At 36.3% G+C, this 21,904-nt stretch overlaps 1 long non-coding RNA gene across 2 annotated transcripts; it reads right to left on the bottom strand.

The window, feature by feature from the left end:
• Positions 1-6,432: 6,432 nt before the first annotated feature.
• LOC147485979 (uncharacterized) lies at positions 6,433-10,880 on the bottom strand. Of its 2 annotated transcripts, XR_015203210.1 has the most exons (6): positions 10,140-10,880; positions 9,665-9,775; positions 9,329-9,524; positions 8,284-8,343; positions 6,956-7,061; positions 6,433-6,767 (listed from the first exon to the last, which is right to left on the bottom strand). It is a non-coding gene; the product is annotated as an uncharacterized LOC147485979 (long non-coding RNA). The 2 variants fall into 2 exon arrangements; XR_015203209.1 differs by lacking the exons at positions 6,433-6,767; positions 6,956-7,061; positions 8,284-8,343 and having other exon boundaries at positions 9,435-9,516; positions 10,140-10,269.
• Between the last annotated feature and the right edge of the window lie 11,024 nt (positions 10,881-21,904).

The raw sequence follows: 21,904 nt of genomic DNA, 5'->3' as shown, positions 1-21,904 counted from the left end.
CTTAGACCCAGCATAAGAGTCTGTAAATAAGAAATAGGAATAAGGGTAAAATTGAAAAAAGAAAAATCCAGGCGACCCAAACGAAACTGTTACCTGAGTAGTTTTCTTTACAGAATATATATATATATATATATATATATATATATATATATATATATAAAGATAAAGATATAGATATAGCTCGTGCCTATGGCATTGTTTCAAATTAGGCCCAAAAGAACCCCAACCAACCTAATGGTAAAATCCCAGCCCGCAAAGCGACCAAATCAACAATGATCTAGTACTCTTTCAAATTAACGTTTTAAACCGCACATATCCTATAAGACTTTAGATATGTTATGTCATAACTTGTGAGAAATATTTGTAGTCATTTGGATGGGCAAGCTTTTTTTATTAGATAGATTCAGATCTACTATCTACTATCTACTATCTATATACTAAAATAGAGACATCTAAAAAGAGATTTTTTCTCTCCTAGGTGGCACTCTAATATGAGAGATAGTCTTTTCTAATAACCTACAATGACATGTAAAAACCTTTTTTTGGAGAGTTTTAGTGTATTTCTACTTCTTTTATATTTTACCAAATAAAAAGTTTGCTAAAAAAAATATGTGAAAATAGGTGATTTTAGAAGTTAGTTTCCTATTACGAATCAAACACTTTTAGTGTCTACAGTATAGATCTCTAAAAGAGATTTTTCTCTTTCCTAGGTGGCACTCTAATATGAAAGATAGCCTCATAGCCTTTTCTAATAACCTACAATGTCACGTGGAACCTTTTTTTTTTAAAGAGTTTGAGTGTATTTCTACTTTATATATATATATATAGCTCGTGCCTACGGCACTGTTTCAAATTAGGCCCAAAAAAACCCCAACCAACCTAATGATAAAATCCCAGCCCGCAAAGCGACCAAATCAACAATGATCTAGTACTCTTTCAAATTAACGTTTTAAACTGCACATACCCTATAAGACTTTGGATCTATCATGTCATAACTTGTGAGAAATATTTGTAGCCGCCGGATAGGCAAGCTTTTTTATTAGATAGATTCGTATCTACTATCTACTATCTACTATCTATATACTAAAGTATAGACCTCTAAAATAGATTTTTCTCTCTCCTAGGCGACACTCTAATACGAGAGATAGTCTTTTCTAATAACCTACAATGCTATGTAGATTTTTTTTTTCTTGGAGAGTTTGAGTGTATTTCTACTTTCTTTATATTATACCAAATAAAAAAGTTTGCTAAAAAATAGGTGAAAATAGTGATTTGCGAAGTTAGTTTCCTATTCTGAATCAAACACTTTTAGTGTCTCAAGCAGTAGAGATCTCTAAAAGAGATTTTTCTCTCTCCTAGGTGGCACTCTAATATGAAAGATAGCCCCATAGCCTTTTCTAATAACCTACAATGCCACGTGAAACCTTTCTTTTTAAGAGTTTGAGTGTATTTATACTTTCTTTATATTTTACCAAATAAAAAAATTTGCTAAAAAATAGGTGAAAATATGGGATTTGTATAAGTTAGTTTCCTATTATAAATCAAATACTTTTAGTGTCTATTATAAAGACCGACTTATTTGGAAGTTGGCTAGATCTAAAGATTTGCTAAAATTTGATGAAATCCCTTTTTTACTTTTGGCAAGTACTTAATATAAAAGAGCACTTGACAACTCATTCTACTATTCGTATGCATTTTCAGGTTTTAATTTCAATATGATTTTCCTTATAATTTTCCAAATCTGCTGCTAAACTTTCAATTTTCCTTTATTAGTAATAAAAATTAGAAAAAGTGATAAGAAAAGAAACAAAGAGTCCATCATTTCGGCTAGTGTTTCACTCTAATATGTTTATGAATTTTATCTTCTTTAATTTGATTGCAAAACCTTATCAATAATATTCAAATATCTTTGACGAAACTTATAGTAGTCTTTGACTCTTTGGTGGATTGCTAACTTAACATCTATAGACTTAAGGAGTCGGAGCATGTACCACTCAAGAGCACTTCCCTTTGTGGCGGCAATTTTATTTCTGTTAAATACTGTTGTGCGAGTTGTTGAACAAACAAATAAGCCTAGAAAGTGTTATATCTATGTAATGTACAAATAATGTTTTATTTGTCTATTTTCTTACTTATATTGTCATATATTTGTCACTTTTTAGTATATATTTTTATTTAAATATAAAATTGAGAAGAAGAGAAACACAGAGTTCATCATTGTGGGCAGTGTTTCACTTATGTTCTTTGATTGCGAAGCCTCATCAATAATATTCAGCCTTCTTTAATGAAATTGATCGTCTTTGGTGGATTGCTAACTCAACATGCTGAAAGAAACACATCATATGGACTTAAGGAGTCGGAGCATTACCACTCAAAAGCGCTTCCCTTTGTTGCGACAATTTTATTTCCGCTAAATACCGTTGTGGGAGTTGCTGAACAAACAAACAATCCTAGAAAGTGTTCTATCTATGTCCTGTACTTCCTTACTTTATTCTCATATATTTGTCACCTTTTTTTTTTGTAACTATGCAATCTGTCTTAGAAGGCTTTTATTGTTGAAAACTTTTGGAGGTTAATTATCAGAAAGGGTCTTAACTTTTAACTAGCTAGGTTGATTGTACAAGTACACTAGGACAATGTATAACTTATTTCTTACCCGCAGAATCGAAAACAAATTTTCCAAATATTAAATTTTTATGTGCTGCTAAGCGTTATATTGCTACTCAACAACGTTATTAGAATTTAGAAGTACCATGCCAATGGGTCTCGCAAAAAATAGGTGTGGAGAAGATGCCATCAATCTATTTAATTAGTTCGAAGATATGGGACTGACGCCCGATTCACAAATATTAATAGCATGTGGTGCCCTATTTGATGAGGGGAAGTTGCAGTTTGAATCAATGAGCAACCATAAAGCATTATCTGAGTGTAAAAAACATGTTGAATTGGGGAGTACAAAATGTTTGAAAGAGGCCATAGAGTTCATTGAATAGATGTCGTTTCACCCGAATATAGAAGTTTGTAAACCCTTGGTGAATTTTTGCAGAATTCACAGTAACATAAAACTCGGGGATCATTGTGCCAAGCTTGGTAGTATTTTCAAATTACTAATGTACATAATTCACTTCTATAGCTCTATGTATACTTTCATGACAAATAAGCACTAGATCTAGCTATTATTATGAAAGAAGTAGATCAAATGCCCAGTGACATGTTATGGAAATACTCCAAATGTACAATTCTAATGTGCTTCTCTCATATTTTTACACGCGAGTATCGGATTCAAAAGGGAACTGACTGAATTATTAGCTTACCACGAACATAGCTTAATTACATGGAATTTTAGTTTTGGAATCTAACTATGAGGAATTTTAGTGATTTTTCTTTTTTACTAATAGTGTTTTAAGAGAGTAAAATATCTAAAAGAGCCCAGGCGTATGCCCGGATCCAAAATCTAGTTTATATACTAAAGTAGAGACCTCTAAGAGAAAATCTTCTCTCTCCTAACTAGGTGGCTTTCTACCATACTTTCTACATTCTACATGATATTAATCTAACGGTTCAATCTAAGTTTGTTTTTCTCTTATTCCAAAAAATTACAAAAGAGAACTAACCTTAGAAAACTCATTTTTTAGTATTTAACCTCATAATACTTATATCGTCAAATAAAATGAAGCACAAAATTTTTTTTTTGTTGAAATCTTACATGTAGCTAGTAGAGTTATGCATCAAAATTGATTAAATAAATATATGGAAAGTCGAACCTATACTCATTGCTAAGACATATTCTCATCCGTTCTAGATTCCAAATAGTTCTACCGAATCCTTGAGCACTAACTGATGATACACACCAAAGAAGCTAGCATCTTATCCGTAAAACCTCTTACTCACACTTCAAAACAAATGTACATATGAAGTTTTGTTTTGGGGTCATTCAATTCCAATTCAATCCCGATAAATAGAATTATGAAATTCCTGAAAAAAAAACATATCATTCAATTCAAATTAAGCATGACGTTAGCACAACGCCTTAAGGTTCAATGACATACACGTGATAAAACACTACTTGTTTTAGACATCAAAAGATCTTGACTGCCATAATTATAAGCTTGCTAGCTAGATTACCAACAAAAAAAAAAAAAAAAAAACTTGTTAGCTAGTTGTGTCCCACGTGATAGAGTTTAAGGTCATGGGTTGATGAAAAATACACATAATCATAATGATTACATTAGTTAAAATTATAAATAATTACTGATTCAACATACATATAACTCTGAAGTAAACCAATACTCTATAATTCTATAATGAAAACACTGAGTACATCAAAACATAGTAATTCGTGTTACCTTCTTGATTAAATCCAAGCATATATAGATATCGTTGATGTCCCTTCTTAATCCCTCGGGCAAATATTTGATTAGCTCTATTTCATCTTCTCCACTTTTGTCGTTCAAAATGTCATACTTTATGTGTCAGGCGTGATAACAATTCCTTTTGTTTCATATATCATAGTGGTCTGGTTAACAATAGAGAAGAGTCTTTCTATCTCGAAGCACTCTAAACACCCTGTTTAACAATGTGGAAACCCCATAACAAAATCACACACCTTAAACTTTATCCTATCCCTATAAATTGAAAATAGAATAAACAGGTGATCCTAATCTCTTTTGCGATCATCGTCCAAGACTTTTCCACTAGAGCCTTCTTCTCTAATTCCATATTCCATTAGAGACTCTTTCTCAGTGGTGCTTCAACATATTCGAGTTCGTTCTACTATACAACAAACAAAAATATTACTAATTGATTCTAATATATTACTCGCATGTAGGTATTATAGAAGTTTGAGAAGAAGTGAAATATATGAGAGAGTTGTACTTTTAATAGGAAACAACCAATAGCCTTCCGGTCTCAAAATTGTACTTGCACTCAAATTGAAATTTAAGTGATCCACGTGACAAAACCAAGTACTGGGAAATTGCCACATAGGAAAGAAATTGTCCACCATACCTCAGCTTCTTTAATATAGGGACGGTTTACTATCTATATACTAAAGTAACATATTAGATTTTGAGTTCGATCAAAGAGATGAATAAAAAGAAACAATCCACATAATTTTTTAATATATTTTTTTAATTTATGTATCAAAATTTTTAACTCAAAAACATTTTAATGATTCAAGTTTTGATCAAAGCGAAGAGGTTTTTTCTCACTTTCGGAGAGAGGATTCATCGACCAACACTTCCTTTCAAACCATTCAAGTAGGGATTAAGATGGCTTAGTCTTCATTTTTTTTAAATTTCCTTGAACATCATGCCTAACCATTCTTTCCTGACAACAACTCCAATGATCTATGCTTCTCAAGTGGCATAGTATCAGTATTCCTTTCAAACAAACTTGAGAAAATATTAAAACATGATGATTTATGTCTCACAAAGCCTTACCATGTTTGATATGATGCACTCAAGTTTATTGTTGTGCTTAGGGGGCATTTGGATAGAAAGCCACAAAGCTAGAAAGTAAAAAGCTTAAACTTTAGGCCAATACTTGAAGAGAATGGAAGAGCGGGGAGGTTGAATTGCCCTTTAAATTAAGTTGGGTATCCATGGATATATATATCGAAAGAAGCAGGAATGCATACAATTCAACCATCTCAAGCTAGCAATGCAAAGATCAGTTTTTTACAAAAAAATTATAAGTAATGGATTGAGTACTCGTGGAGAAAAAAAACAATCATGAAGAAGAAGGCAAAGAAAGGTATAACATTATAGGAGACATGAAAAACATGAATACCTGATAAGAATAGCTGAGGTTTAGTTGTCTTGCTTGCCAAAAAAATCAAACTATGAATAAATATTCACCTCCTGAACTTTTGAGAATTTAAATTTTCCTAAGAGAGTTTGAACAGATAGAGACTTTATTGATGCTTGGTTGCACATAGATATCGAGTCCCATCTCCTTTGCTTTGAGTTCCTAGTACAAAATTGATCTCTTTGACACTCCTCCTCTGTGTGTCCTCCCTGTAGGTAAAATTACATTTCCCTTGTGATTTATTGACATGTTGACTGTGCACCCCAGTGTCTTTTAGCGAAAAATCTCAAGTTCAACCGTATATTGAAAAGTTATGATCAGATTACTTAAAACATAAGCAATTAACTACAAAGAGAAAATTTACTTCCTCCGATTAGTAGATCTACAAAAAGGAATACACATGCAATCATAAAAGAAATATGAAAAAGCTATATATATAATACCTTTAATTGGTATTAAAGACATATAGTTTTCCAATCTCATTGACCTACGGACATGCAAATTAATATTTAAATAAATTCACATTTTCTATATCCTACTTAAAAAAAAATCCTCGCCCGAAGGCCTAAAAAACCTCAAGTATATATAAAGACCCACTATTTTTTTATGTTTGAACTTTGCAGATAACCAAATTTTTGGTATAAAAATGAGCTGTTGGAAAGTTATAGATCCATAAGAATGGCCATAATGAAAATAACACCTGTTGAACGTTGCACTACAGCGATTCAACTGAAAGGTGCACATAGTTTTGTGCAATGAGCTGCATTGTGATAGTAGTTACTGTAGTTCATAAAGAAAAACAAACATACTAAACGCCAACATAGTATAAAATGAAATATCTAAAGGCAGCCCTATATATCACTCTTCAGCTATGGTTGTTGAATTCATTGCTCTCAAAATCAACACGCAACCTTGCTCCACACTTCTCATTGTTCCCCCCTAAAGTGAATTGAATCTTCCTGCATCACCAAAGAATTTAATTGGCGAATGGTATGCTTTGATTCACAATAGGTCCAGAACGAACATGGCAAGCCGTGAGAACATTGAGAAGAGGGTTAACAATGATGATGAAAGTGATACTAAAACATGATTAGTTACTTCATATAAAATTTTTAAATAACATAATGACATTAGATACGAATAGTACCTTATTAAATCAAGATTGTTCCAAGATCCATTTTCCCAAAGAATTCAGGAACTCCTCTCATGACTTATATTTGAAGTCCGTCAAAAGCAAATATATGGAATATGGCCTAAACCAAAAAGAAAAAGATAAGGAAAGAATACTAAAACCATTTTTATGTACCTTACCCAAGCAATGTTCGGATGGCCATTTAACTGAGATGTTAGCTATAGTGAAACATCTATATACCAAACAATGTTTGGATGGCCATTTAACTAAGATGCTAGCTATAGTGAAACATCTATATATGATAGTTTTTACTGTGTATGTATGTGTTAATTCTCCACAAAACCTGACGTACCACGTGACATCCTATAAGCATTTTGATAAAAAAAAATATGTTAACGTCGGTAAGCAATTGACCAACCCATAACCATATCTAGCTTATTAATAAGCTTTAATTAAGAGTTTAGTTTAACCCCCAAATGTCTTCCTTAACTAACTATGTCAGTCCATCATAACTTAATTAGTTCATTTCAACGATATTTGCGAATATCTGGTATGTATATAGCTATGTTACATGGACACGCCATATATATTTCACAAATAATCCATGTCGGACACACACAGACACATTTTGTATGTAATATACCTCAGTTTTTTTATATTTTTCCGTGTCACACACTTCAAATCAGAATGGGATAACGGACCTGCGATGTCCGTGTCAATGTAACTTAGGTATATAACAGTCTTTATCCCGAAATTAGGATAAGAGTTTAAAAAGAGTTGACTATTGTTAAAAGGAACCCAAAGCTCCTTGAAAAAACAAAGCCACTAATTAGAGAAATCAACCACCTACTTGATGGGATAATTACAAAGGATAGTACATGTGCACATTATACCATGTTGCATTGTTGCATTGATCCCCGATAAACCATATTACAGAAAAAGTTCTATAAATACGTTCTAAACCATTGGTGTTGCACGGTAGTAAGGTGATTTTCACCCTCGGTTGGAATCGAAACAAAAGCATCATATGCACTCATTATTGCATTGATCACCTCCTTTTTCGATAGGGTTTCCAAAAGCTTTTCGTTATTAGACTTAAAAAGGAAAATTGTTCTTTTTGGAGGAGGCTTTATACATAGAAATATTAATTGCAATTAAAGAAGGCGTTTGGCTAGCGGCTACTACATGAATAAAAGTGCATCAAAACATTGAAAAGTATGAGAAAACAAAGGATAAAAAGAAAAATAATAAAAATGAGGTATTTAAATTAGAACAGATAAAGAACATATTATTAATAGTTAATGCGGGCCGGATGCTATTAAGAAGAAGATAGAGAGTAATACCTTTGATTAGATTGAATTTCCATGGATGCGAGAGATGAACCGGGCGAGGAGTTCGCAAACCTTTTCACCCATAGTGAGTAAAAAGAGAGGTTGAGAAAGTTAGAGAACCATAAAAATTAAGAAGAGTGGAGCAGGAATCCCTTTTCCCATTACTAATTGTGAAACTCAAAGCATTAAGTCTAATTGCTCAATCAAATGTGAAACACTCGAATCAATTATTCCTGTGGGAAGATTTCCCCAGACTTGCACTATAGTTATTTGGAAACCTTACAGAGGCATTAGAGCAAGATGGAATGGAATTGGAGATTTGTTTGGTCGATCAACGGTATTTTGGAATATTTTATCGGTCATTATTACAGTTACCATGACTACAATAAAGTTGCCAATGCATTCTTATGCAGCTATAATGTTAAACACGAGCTAGTTTATGAATGGCGATAATGCATACTGTGTACTTACCAATGCATACTTGTATAAGTGCTATTATGTTTGGTGTGTGTAAACTCACTCATAATGCAATGAAACACCCAAATATAAATAATTAATGTCATGAAACTACAATATTTTTACCTCAAAATACAACTGTAAGGAGATCGTTCAAACTTTAGGCAGTAGCCAAATAGTTGGTACTACTAATATCATTTGAACACATTATTTTGTCATCTAGCAGATTAAGACGTGTCTATTCAACAATAATCATGACTATAAAGTATTCAATCTCGAATTTACAAAACTGTCAAACCCATTTCATATGAAAACTATAAACCCATTTCATGGCATCATGATCAATAGGTATAAATCCAAATTGGACACGACACATATCCTAATTTTTGTTACGCAATAGATTCCTAGATTACATAAACTTTTTTCAAAGAAATATTCAGGAAATTGAAAAGATATCATAAAGATAATAACTAAACCCTGTAAAGTTCCGATACAACGTGGACAATAGGGCATGCAAAGTATTTGAAAGCATAAGCTTGTTTTGCACTACAATATTCAACGACTTTATGATAAAAAATGAAACTGCAATAAGTATCCTTACTTTAGTAGAGACTCCTGCCAAGAAGGTTCCAAATAGAAGCAGTAGTTCAAATCCAAATCCCTAAGTATAGTATTCTCATCAATTTCAACTTTGTCTGTAGAACGGCCCAATGATGAACCTTTCAGATCAAATCTTCGATGAATTCTTAACTCTGTGCAGAACATGTTGCCCATTACTATAAAATGGAACTGCAAAACTAGAAAAATTAAAATATGTTAAAACAACAGGAAACATAAGATATATAGATGTAAAACGCATGTGAGTAACAATTGGTTCAGCTTTCAATAGACATCACAGATATGCCCCATTACAGTTGTAATTTACTCTGTCATGTACCTTTTGACCACTTGTGGGTTTAATCCAGTGAAGACCAAAAAATTTGGTTATGAGTGTGTTCTCATATGTACACACATGATGGTGATAGTCCGGAAGCATCCGCAGAAGAACCTATGCATTTAAAACCACCAATCCATTATTAAAAGAACTACCATTGTACATTCTTAAATATGCTAGTGCATGATAATATTTCATGGCTTCATGCCCAACACGTAATTATTTAGAAAGGATTTTAACACACGTAATTATTTAGAAAGGATTTTAACAGAAGAATAACGAATACAAAAAGAAAACAAAAACACACACTATCTAGACTCCAGAGTGTACAAAATATGGTTAGAAATTCAAAATTAAACCAGCTAACTAATACGAACATGTAGTAACATACCAAATAGTTTCCCATACTGTTCAACTCAAAATGTAAACAAAAAAAAATAATATAAAACTATCAAGTCCCAACTTAGACTATACTGACCTTAACTTCAGATTTGCGGAGAGTCTTTATTATAAACCAGTCGTCCTGAGACAGAAAAATACGCTACCACTCTTCCCCGGAGATGAGAGCTCCCTAAGAGCATCATTTCCGCAAATCGACATCATGTAACCTGCAACATCAATCTTGAACATCTCCCTCAGATTTATGAAAGATAAACATCATAAACTAAATATAATGCTGCATTAACTGGAATGAAAGAGTGCAGCACGTAAATGTCTCTCAAGTCACAATTCACCGACAAATTTTAAGGAAAGTCATGCAACATGCAAACACAAAATATAGTCAGAGGCTTTTATTGGTTGGAATCGGTAAAAGTTTGGCAAACAATTTTTAGAAAATGTAAGAAATATATATATAGCAGATACAAAATGTAATATGTTGTTGCAAGACATGGAAAATAGAGCATGGGATAACCAGCGTTAGGTTACTTTGCATCCATGTTGTGGAGAAAAGGCCGATCACTTGCAAACTAATGAATAGATCCGTCAAACAACTGCATTTTTGGAACCACTGATAAGGTAGGGAATGGCATTTAAAGTTTTCCACGAGCCTAAAAGAACATACTCATAATTCAACGGAAAGAGAAAAATATGACCTTGAGTAGACTGGAGAATATGCAAGTTCGGCTAGCATAAATTTTTATTAGGGAAGAGATTTAGATTACGTAGGGTTTTTTTTTTTGTTATTTCCATTTTTTTTCGGTGTTTTAAAAAACGAAAACTTCTAATTCTCCTGATACTTCTGAAGTTTGCCGAAATTTTCATTTGTTAGGGAGGTGATTATAATTTGATAATAGATTCAGGAGAATTAAACAAATGGAGGGAGGTGTTTCTAATTATTTAGCCCTCCTTTTTTCTAGGAGCCACTAATATTGCTCAGAGTGCAAAATAGAGCAATATGGTGAGGAGAGAGAATGTGTGCGAGCTTTTTAATATATATATAGATAGATAACTCTCCCACTTCGTTTCATATTTCAATGCAACTCTTACTATTAGGACAACTCTCCCATCCTAAGTCTCTAAGAGAAAATTTTCTCTCTCCTAGGTGGCTTTCTATCATGTTTTCTACATGATGTGGAACCTCTTTAGAGAGTTTTACGATTAGTATAATAACTCTCCCACTTCGTTTCATATTTTAGTGCAACTCTTACTATTAGGACAACTCTCCCAACGTAAGTGCAATTCAAATTAGTGGCTTCCTATTTCGCTACTCAGCCAGAAGCTACACCAAGATGAGACATGTTTTGTTTGTGTTCATAGACAAGAAATAAAGCTTTGTGCCTTTATGCAAGTATAGCTTTCGTCGTTGTTGAGAATGAAGTCGTAAAAAACAGATGAATGGTGGGATGATCATGGTGGTTGAATTAGATGCATTAACCCAAGGAAAGGTAAACAATACGTGAGCCAGAGAAGACATGCATACTCTATGAAAAGGAAAACCCCTAAAATTGTTTGGAGAGACCATCAAATCTACATAGGTTCAATACGATGCTCTGATATGACGATCACCAAATTTTCATCCAACTAGGTTTCTTTGATTATCTAACAAGATGAGCTAGCAAGCATGATAGCTCGATCTCCATGAAAGGCAACATTGATTTTCGGAAGGGATACCAAACAATACTTCGTGATTTCTTCTTCATGATGCATCTCTGTGTGTTTTAGTCTAACGCCTATTTGATTACCCTAGATAAACTTTTCTCTAAGCACATTCAAGAGATGAGAACTGGTATGGATGTTGGCCAAAAATGCTATTGTGTGAGATATTTGGAAAGGTGAAACACTCTTAAGAAACTGAAGATTCGAACCCCTACTGCTGAATAAACTTTTTTTTAGTCCAATCAGTAGAAAACCAACTTGATCATCTTTCGCTTCAACCTCATCTTTCACTTCAATGGGGAACCAAATATAGTGCATATAAGAATTCCACAGTATGAGTATGTGTAGATAAAAAGTTTCGAGGTTTCAAAATTAGATTCTATTGAATTAAAAACGGTGGAAGCTGATAATCTTGGTGATATTGCATTATTTGTGGGATTGAAATATTGAATAACTCATTTTCCTTTCTGGCATCTGATTTCCCTGGATGTGAAGGAAATTGCATTTACTTATTCACTGACGACCAAAAAGGTGTCGATCAATTTGGAAGATGGTACTATGGAAATAATTTGCGAAAAAATATATTCCAAGTGATTCTCAACATGTCTATAAGTTGTTGGAAAGTGAGAAGAAATTATTCTTTAGTTGATTGTGCGTTCATGCTCTTCTTGGCACTATGATTTTCCTTTTGTAATCTGTTTGTTGCTTTAGTTTTTAAAATCACGATTATTATAATTAATATATAGGGTCTTGCCACTGATCCATGAGTGAAACTGAATTGATATTGAAAGTCCAAAAGTCCAATTGTCTATTATTTGGTCACATTTTCCAAAAGCTAACACTGATGGCTCTTCCTTGGGAAATCCTGGGAATGGGGGTAGTGGTCTGGTTTGTCGTAATAGTGATAACATGGTTGTTGGAGTCTTAGCTATGGGGCTGGGGTGGTGATAAGAGCCCAAAACTGTAGTTTTAACCCCTTAATAATCATAATCATTAGACCAATTATGTGAATAATAAGTAAGAGTTAATACTCGACACGTGTTTTATGCATTTAGGGCTTCAAAGTCCATTATGTGCGTAAATGTGCCACTTTAGCGCAGATAAAGGAGCAAAAGTCACAGAACTTCCGAATGCCATATCTTTGGACTCAAACCTCGGATTGAGGCCTACCTTATGTCAAAACGACCGGCTCGGAAAGAGCTTTGCAATGGTCCAAGCCTTGACCCAATCAGAGGAGCAGAAGTGGACGAAAAGTCTGTGGAAGCCAACTGCAGCTGAAGAGGCCTTTTTGATTGAAGGTGGGTTTTGGGCCCGATTGATTCGGCCCAAAACATGGCTCCAAGCCCATGCACGATTTTTGGATCTGGATGTATAAAAACAAAAGCTTGACTCAGTGTTAATGGCAGTCAATGGTAGATGGTTAGGTTAGAAAATAGAGGTAGCTTAGAATAGTAAGTAGCCATTAAAATAGCTTCTAGATCTAGTTTTATTTAAGAGTTTTAATTAAGTTTAGTTCCATTTAAATTATTGTATTAGATTAAACATTTGAATCTTGCTCTTAAATTTGATTAGATCAATAAAGTAGTGTTCTTTATCAATTTCGTTTTTGTCATTTACAATTTATTAGATCTAAATTCAATTCTTGTTACCATTCAATTCTTAGTTACTAATTAGATTCCATTATTGTTTAATTAAGTAAATTTCAATGCTTTATATTATGTTTAGTTTTAATCTAAATGGAAATGATTAGGAATGATTCAAAGCTAAACCTCCATTAGAGGGGTTGAGAAGCCTTGATGAAAGCTTGATTCCGTTTATCGTAGAAGTCGCCGTCGTAATTTCTATTCCACGCGAGGAAATAATTAGTTCACCATGAGAATGGGTTTAATTGTTCACATGCTAGTTATTAATTGGTAGAAATGCCATGTGTAATTAGGGATTAGGAAGAACTTTGTTCTGCGCGTAGCAGTTCAATTCGGATTACGATTTGACTTCGTCGTTAGTGGATTAAGTTGAGTTAAGGTGGAATCAATCCCCTCTAACTCCTTATCATAGAATCACCGTAGCATTCCCATAGTTGTTCGATAATCGACTAGTTGCATCTTGATCTTGTGGGTAGTTGCACCATAGTTTAGTTGCCCCTTCAGAAAAGCTCTCATTGGCTTTAAGTAGAGTATTGAGACTAGAAAACAAGCATAATGGAAGGACTAAGAGTGGAACGAACTTCCTACTCCACTCTATCTCATAGGATCGAGAGTAGAAAACTTTGATAAATAAGCAACAAAAGAATAGTTTTAGTTTACTTACGTACGGAATTCATCGCTTCATTTCGCAGGTAGACTATTCATTTTCATTTATCAAATACCGCCATCTTAGTTCACTTTCGTATTGTTTTCATAGTGTTAGTATTGTTTTTAAAGTCCCATTTCACCCACCCACCCTTGTTTGAATCATACCGTGGTCGTCCATTTTAGAGTTGAAAAATTTCGAGCAAAATTTAGACCGAAGTGCCGCTCCTCCTTGGCGACGACCCCTATGTTATCGATTGACAGAGCCGACCACCCCCCATGTGGAGCTGACCGCCTAAAAACACCGTGAATTGAAAATACCTCGAGCCGAAGGCCCCTATCGAAGGCCTCGTGGTTAAATTTTTCGATTTTCGACGCAGTTTTGATTCGAACTTTGATCTTTCATATTTTTCAGTGTTCTAACCGCTATATACATTGAACAAGCGTAAACAAGACGCTATTTATAAGCTAAGCAAGGACTTAATCAGGTATTCCTTTCTTCCAAACCTCGATCTCCTCGTTAGAGGTTTTATAGTAGTATATCGTAATTGTTTGGAGTGTTGCATGTTTAGTTAAGCTCGACTTAGTCTTGCATGAGATTAAGGTCGGTAGAACAAAACACCTAACGTAAATACAACAACAACACCAACAAACAAATCTATCTAGTATACCACACACTACACCTCTAGCTACTATTTTACACACACCACCGATATAATGGGGAAGAAAGAGAGACTCCTCTCTCGGACTTCTACAAAGCCTTGGCGATAGCCCCAAATCTTGCATCGTTCTAGCGGTCCCGGGGATTTGAGAATCCCTCCAAATATTTTTAATTTGTTACCCGCTTTTCATGGTTTAGACCATGAAAACCTTATCAGCACATCGTAGGATTGAACAAGTCTTAACAACATTCCACCATCCCACGGTTGGTACGGAACAAATTAAATTAAGGGTATTCCCTTTCACCTTAGCGATAAGGCGGCGTCTTGGTTAACGCCCAAAGCGCTTAATTGGTGGACGTGGGCTAAACTTGTTCAATTTGTTTATGGAACATTTTTACCCACCCCTAAAGACGGATGAGATGCTTTCCAAGATTCATTTCTTTCGACAAAATCCTCATGAATCATTTTCGAGAGGCTTGGAATCGTTTCACCGACCGCTTATAGAGTGTCCACACCATAACCTAGCAAAAAGACACGTTAGTTCGTTGCCTTTTTCAAAGGACTTCAACATCACCATAAAGAAGTCCTTGACATTATGAATGGGGTAGTTTCTTAAGTAAAGGAGCCGAGGAGGCTTATAAATTTTTAGAGGACCAAACTAAGTTTAAATAATAATTGGGGGTAGTGATGATATCCCCCTCCTCAGCTAGTTATACTAATATTAAGGCGCCGGTATGTTTGAAATTAAACACGATTCCGAGCTTAAAACTCTAATCGAATCACTCACTAAAAAGGTAGAGGCCATTTATGTACAACAAAAGCCTATCCCCGTCATGAATGTAAATTCAAATCCATGTAGTTTTATTTGGAGTCCCGACATCCGACTCCCATAATCGTCTATAGCCTATGAACGGGTTTCTTCCATTAATATTGAACCTAACGCCCTTTGGAGACAAAATCCCAACTTCGGTTGGAGAAATAACCAACAAGTCACACCTCGGATAATACAATAATCAATATATGTTAGCCAACATACGGCTTTAACCAAGCTCCACTACGACAAGGACCGGGTCGGGGTAATTTTAATAATTATAACAACCAAGTGCAACCTCGACAAGGTCAAGCACAAGGTCAAGGTAATTATAATAATTATAATGCTAATAGAGGTATCGTTCCGGCCAATAATAATTATCAAAATCCACCTATAAATAATTCCGTGAAATAGTTCGGTCACACCACACCACCTGTGACTACTACACCCACACAAGGATCGCCTTGACACCTTCATACAAGTGAGCCAAAACTTTTCCAAACTATGGCTCAATCTAACTTGGCCTTCTACAATCCGTTAATAATTTAACCCAACGGTTGGCTCAAGATAAAGCCCAAACCAAAGGTGTGTTGCCAAGTCACGCCAATACATAATCCTAAAACAACAAACACGGCCTTTGAGGTAACGGATAATACTAGTAATGAATTTGAAAAAGTAGGTGAGATAAATGCCATCACCACTCCCTCCGGGCAGCGAGTGGTTGATAACAAGGTAACTATGCCTATAGTTACCCCACCAAGATAACCCTACACACCTACTATTTTACTAGATACCGAAATAGAAACGAAGAGCCTACCATTTGTAGAGGTGCCATTCTACAACACAACCTAAGAAACAGAAGCCGCGGTTAAACATCCGGTGATACCATAGCTAAATATAGACGAAAACCACCGTTTCCACAAAAATTAGCCATGTTAACTAGGGATACAAATTACGAGGAGATTAGGGACGTTTTTAAGAATCTAACTATAAACCTTCCCTTCCTCGAACCTATTAAAAGCTACCACATCATGCTAAGTTTCTTAAGGAATTGTGTACTTCAGGCGTAAGACAAATATACCAAAAGACGCCTTTTAACAGAACAATTCCCAACCTTATCGAAAATAATGGAATTGTTAAGTACAAGGACCACGGTCGCCCTATCAGACAATGCACCTTAGGAGATTCTATATCACGACCGGCGTTATTAGACACGGGGGCTAGTGTTAACTTACTCCCATTTTATTTGTATGACAAATAGGTCTAGACAAGATGCAACCCACTAAAATGGCGTTGCAATTAGCTGATCGGTCTATTAAGTATCCTAAGGGTGTAGTCAAAAATGTCTTTGGTAAAGTTCGGGATTTCTACTATCCGGCCGATTTTGTAGTCCTCGATAAATTATCGCTAACGACTGTCCCATCATTTTAGTCGTCCTTTTCTTGGAACCGCCAACGCTTTCATTAATTGCCGTGATGGTTCAATGTCCATGTCTTTTGGCCATCTTGTCATTGAAGTCAATGTTTTTAAAACAAGGACACACATTACCGATTCGGATTCATGGATGGAGAGGTTAGCATGATCGAGCTTTGCTCGAGATTATTTCAACAACACGTTCCACGATAATCATATTACCAAAATTCTTTCCTTTGGGAAAGTCGGACTCCAATATTTTCATTCCTACACTAGTCGATACACATATTATTGATGAGGGAGGGATAGATGACTTTCTCAAAGATGTAGAGGACTACCATAGTAATGTGGATATGACCAATCTAGATGAGGAATTCGATGAGTTTCTTCGAAAGTAGGTGACGATTCACCTATCAAGATCTACCTTTGCACAACATCCACTTTCGATTCCCCCTCTTCCACCCTTTCAAAGAAATCTCGAGTTTGCACTCGATCCTTTTGTTTCTCCTGTGCTTCATATTTTTAAATCCTCCTAGCAAACAGATACTTGAAGGACAAACTATTTGACACCTTCATTTTGAATTGAGGCAGTCCTACCACCTTGATGAATGAGTGAAGTTCTTGCTAAAACCACATCCTCATTGTGTACAAGCTGTATCTTTCTAGAACTTATCCATATCTACCATATTCTCCACAACCATTCACTTTTCCACACTTATTTACTAAAACACCCACTCATTCAAAATGAAAAATAAGGTGCATGATAGGTTACACAATAGGGTAGGGTTATCCGACCATTTGGATTAGGTTGAGTCATAGGGAAAATTGGTGTTTCATTGTGTTTGGATATGTTTTATGTGATATTTATTTATGGAATGATCCACAACTATTTTGGTTGTTGATATATGAACAATGCATGTTCATACATATGTTTTAGATAAAGTCTCGAAAAGTATCCGACTATAAACGACTCAATTTCGTGTTTGGTGCATTTCCTTTCACTTTAAAATATTGGTGAGTGCACCATTAAGGTAACGGGCCCTCCCTATGGAGTGTGTGGCTGTAAGTCCGGATCCTAAGTCGCGGTTCACATAGTTCACGTTTTCCACTCTTGCATGTTTTTCTCGGATTTTTGAGTCATGTTTCTCATGGTGTGAATTATGTCTTTATTGCTTATCGTTTTCCTTCAAAAATAAAATAAAAATAAAAATAAAAAATAAAAAATAAACATAGTAATCTAGGAAGTCTCGAATCGACTTTAAAAGACCCATTGCTAAAAACAAATTTTCTAAGCTTCGTTGTAAAAATTTGTTTGGGGGTGGTGTTGTTAAATTTCCGTACTAAAATGTTTTATGTCCCATTAGAGTTGCTTAGGCTGTTTTATTGTATTACGATTCGGATTGACATAATCTATTAATTTAGAGTTCATTCGCTCGCGATAACTTACGTCATGCCGACTTTCGAGGCGTTTTCCACTATCTCGTATGTCATCCGAAGTCGGAATAGAGTGTTTTATGGATCATTGGATAGGAAATTCTCTCTGATCATTTCCATATCTCATTAACAAAATCGGACCGTAAGCAAGCGGCAATTTTGATTTGAAATGGGCGAAAAAATCGAAAAAAATCAAAATTTCGATTTTGGGCTTGGGCCCAACCCGTCCCACGACCAACAGCGACAGCGCCAGCCTTCTACCCTTCTTCGGTTCATCGTTTTTTTTTTCATCTTCCACAAACCATTCCATTAACAAAGCTTCTAGAAAAATCAAAATTAAAAAGAAAATACCATAAACCCACGCCAATAATCAAATCCTAACCCCAAATCTTCTCTAAACCAAAACCACCACAACCACCACCGATTTAAATAACTAAAACCACCAAAATTCATAATTTTGGTCTTGCTAGCGCCACCACTCCACCACCACCACTGTTCTTCAACGGCCTATTAAAAACCACCACCACCACATCATCATATTTAAACCCTCACCCATTTCCAAACACTAGATGGCTCAACAACGCCCGAATTATATCGAACAAGTTTTCATCGCCGACCATTTCGCTCCATTTTACGGTGACGAAATGGCTAGTAGAGGCTGGAATAGTTTTCGGTACTTTCGACGAAGCCTTCTACCACGAAGACTTGGTCCGACGGTTCTACAACACCGAGGGAGTTGGAGGGAGTAGGATTTTTGTGTTGGTGGGAAGGAAGAAGAAGGAGTTGACTCTTTCGATTTTGTTGGCCGAGATTCTAGGCATTCCGCTAGAATCCATCCGATGCCACTTTCAGGAGCCCCGTTTGACGGGTAGAGCCTTTGATGAAGCGTGGCATCATCAATGGGAGCTACAATACAAACTCCATTGTGTTCGCCGGGCATCCCTCGGGACCAACCGGTGGCTACATTTCGGTGGATCGGTCGAGATGTCCTTAAGGGAAGGACAAGGTCGATGACATCGGTCGACTGCCTCCACATCTTATGGGATACTCCGGGAGGCGAAATCACGATTTACGTATCTTGGAGTTTTTCTTGGTGCATGATTAGGGGTCGGAAAGTCTTTGGCACCTCTTCCGTGTTAATCACCAAGATCATCTTTGAAGATGAAAGCAGCTCCCGTCGAGAGGATTTACATTACCACCGCACCGTAACTGGCGTATCTATAGGGAGTGTGTCCAACAAATTTGGAAATTGCCGAGGATAGGAAGAAGGATGAGGATAGAGGAGGAGGATGAGGATGAGGAGGAGGAGGATGAGGAGGGCGTGACTTGCTTTTGATCACGGATGCCTTCGAGGAGGTGTTGGTCGGACGCGAGCGCGCGTGGCTATGCTTCATAGGGGCATCGTTCACTAAACACTATCTGTCGCGGACCTCCGGACTCGGCGGTGACTATTCATCACAACCGAGTCTCCACCCCGGAGAGAGGATGAGAGATGGGAGCGGAGAGATGGAAGCCAGAAGCCGGTTTAGAGTGGATATGCTTTGCGCTTCCCACCATCTGGACCTACGCCGAGGACCTGACCTACGAGGCATGGCGTCGTCGGCCGAAGGACGGCTAGCTCTTGGACAGGGGGGAGCCAGGAGCCACCACTAGAGAGTGTGCCCTCCGCCGCGATGGCGAGGTGTTTAGAGAGTGTGAGGATTGATAGTGGTTGTTGTTTTATTTATTTTGTTGTTTTATTGTAATGTAACTTTTATTTTCGTAATTTGAATTTTGTAGCGAAAGGTACTCGAATGAAAATTTTAATATAAGGGGTTATTTTCAGTATGTGTGGTTGTTTGATATTGATCCACCTTGACTTGTTTGGGGATGGTTTTATCAATTCAAGCTTTATTTTTATATAACCCTAGTGTTAGAATTTATTATTGCGGAGTAAGGTGAAATTATGGCGTTTAGGCATATCTATGATTGAGAATCATTGTAGGATGAAATCTAGATTAAATAGGTACATTCAATCATAAAATCAACCTAAAAGATCTTGGGTTTTGAATTAGAATCAAGAAAATGAGTTGTTTTCCGTTTTGGGTTTGGAAATTTTAGGATTTCGGAAGCTGCCGTAAATACTTTTGGCAACTTCCCGATCCGTTTTAGCAACTTAAAACCTATATAAAATTCATACATTCTACACTCACAACTCACACTACATCTAACTTCCATCACGCACCCTTCACACCCATGCTGATTCCCGCGTTCGCTTCTCCATTTTTGCAAATCTGACTTCGGGAGGCGCCCTTACACTTCGACAGAAAATTTTGCTCGGCGCCAGCGCTTCAAGTCAAAAGCAGCGACTTCGGCTCAAACACTGGAATTCCAAAATACAAAGAGCGACTTCGCGCCCTATTTGAAACTTATTTCGGCGCCCCGTGGACCGAGAAAAATTCCGTTTTCAAGGGGTTTGTGCGGTTGTTTTGGTAAAATTCAGGCGTAGTTTGAGATGACATCTCCTATAATAATACGGAACAGTCTTTGAAGATTTGTTCCAAAAGCACTACTTACGGTGCTTGGTTTCATGAGGTGATCACATCGTTGGGCGGGAACCTCTCTCTTATGGTAAGACCGGTGAACTTTATTCTCCCAAAGACTTGCATCTTATTTTTATAATAAGCGCATTTTCTTTGAGAGACCGGATTCTCCATCGATGAACCAATGGAAATTACGAGGTTCTTGCTAGCATTTGTTCTTGGACTTGCTATACCCGTTGAGATACAAGACCCATGGTGCTATTAGATTCGATAATATGCATGTCTACACTTATGAGTTTTGCACACGAGGCTTATGGGGCGGGCATTTTCCGTATTGAGGACCAAGGGGGACTATAACGTTGCCCTTGGTAGCCTGTCCATGAACATAGAAACTGTTATGTTTTGGATTATGCTAAACATTTTAGGGAATGGCGTTTTCTTTACGTGAATGGCGCCACTTGCGGCGATTTTCCTTGCTTTAGCCACGGGGCGCCGGTTCTATGACCTTCGGAACTTTGATGTCTAGTTTAGCACGAGCCCATACCATGAGGCATAAGTACCTTCTTATGCCTGTTCTAATTTCGTATTATGCTATGTTTCTTTCCCTTTTTTTTGTACACGTTTCCGCGGATTGGATTTAGGGTAGACCGCGGTCGACCCACCAATAGTATTATTCGATCTTTCCCGTGCAATGACTTGGCAGGGTGCGGATACAACCTCACCAGGTTGCACCCTACACCCCATCAGACCAAAGTGGCACTTAATAGGTTAGCAACCATAGATGATAAATGGCGTGAAGCACGGCAAATTATCATAGCATGGCAGGGCCTTGAAGAGCCTCACTTCTTTATAGAAGTAGAGGATGACGAAGATGATAATAACAGTGGAGTGGAGGTAAGTTTTAGTTTACGAGTAGTGTCCGCTTATGTCCCAAGCAATTTAATTCTGCGGTTAACCCCATAATGGGTGGAACTCTTTATAGAGTTCGCGTCGGTTTTATTTCCTATATTAGCATG

The sequence above is a fragment of the Coptis chinensis genome, chromosome 7, assembly GCF_015680905.1.
Source record: "Coptis chinensis isolate HL-2020 chromosome 7, ASM1568090v1, whole genome shotgun sequence".
NCBI lineage: Eukaryota > Viridiplantae > Streptophyta > Magnoliopsida > Ranunculales > Ranunculaceae > Coptis > Coptis chinensis.
The sequence above is the reverse complement of the archived record's forward strand: the minus strand, read 5'-3'. Positions and strand labels throughout refer to the sequence as shown.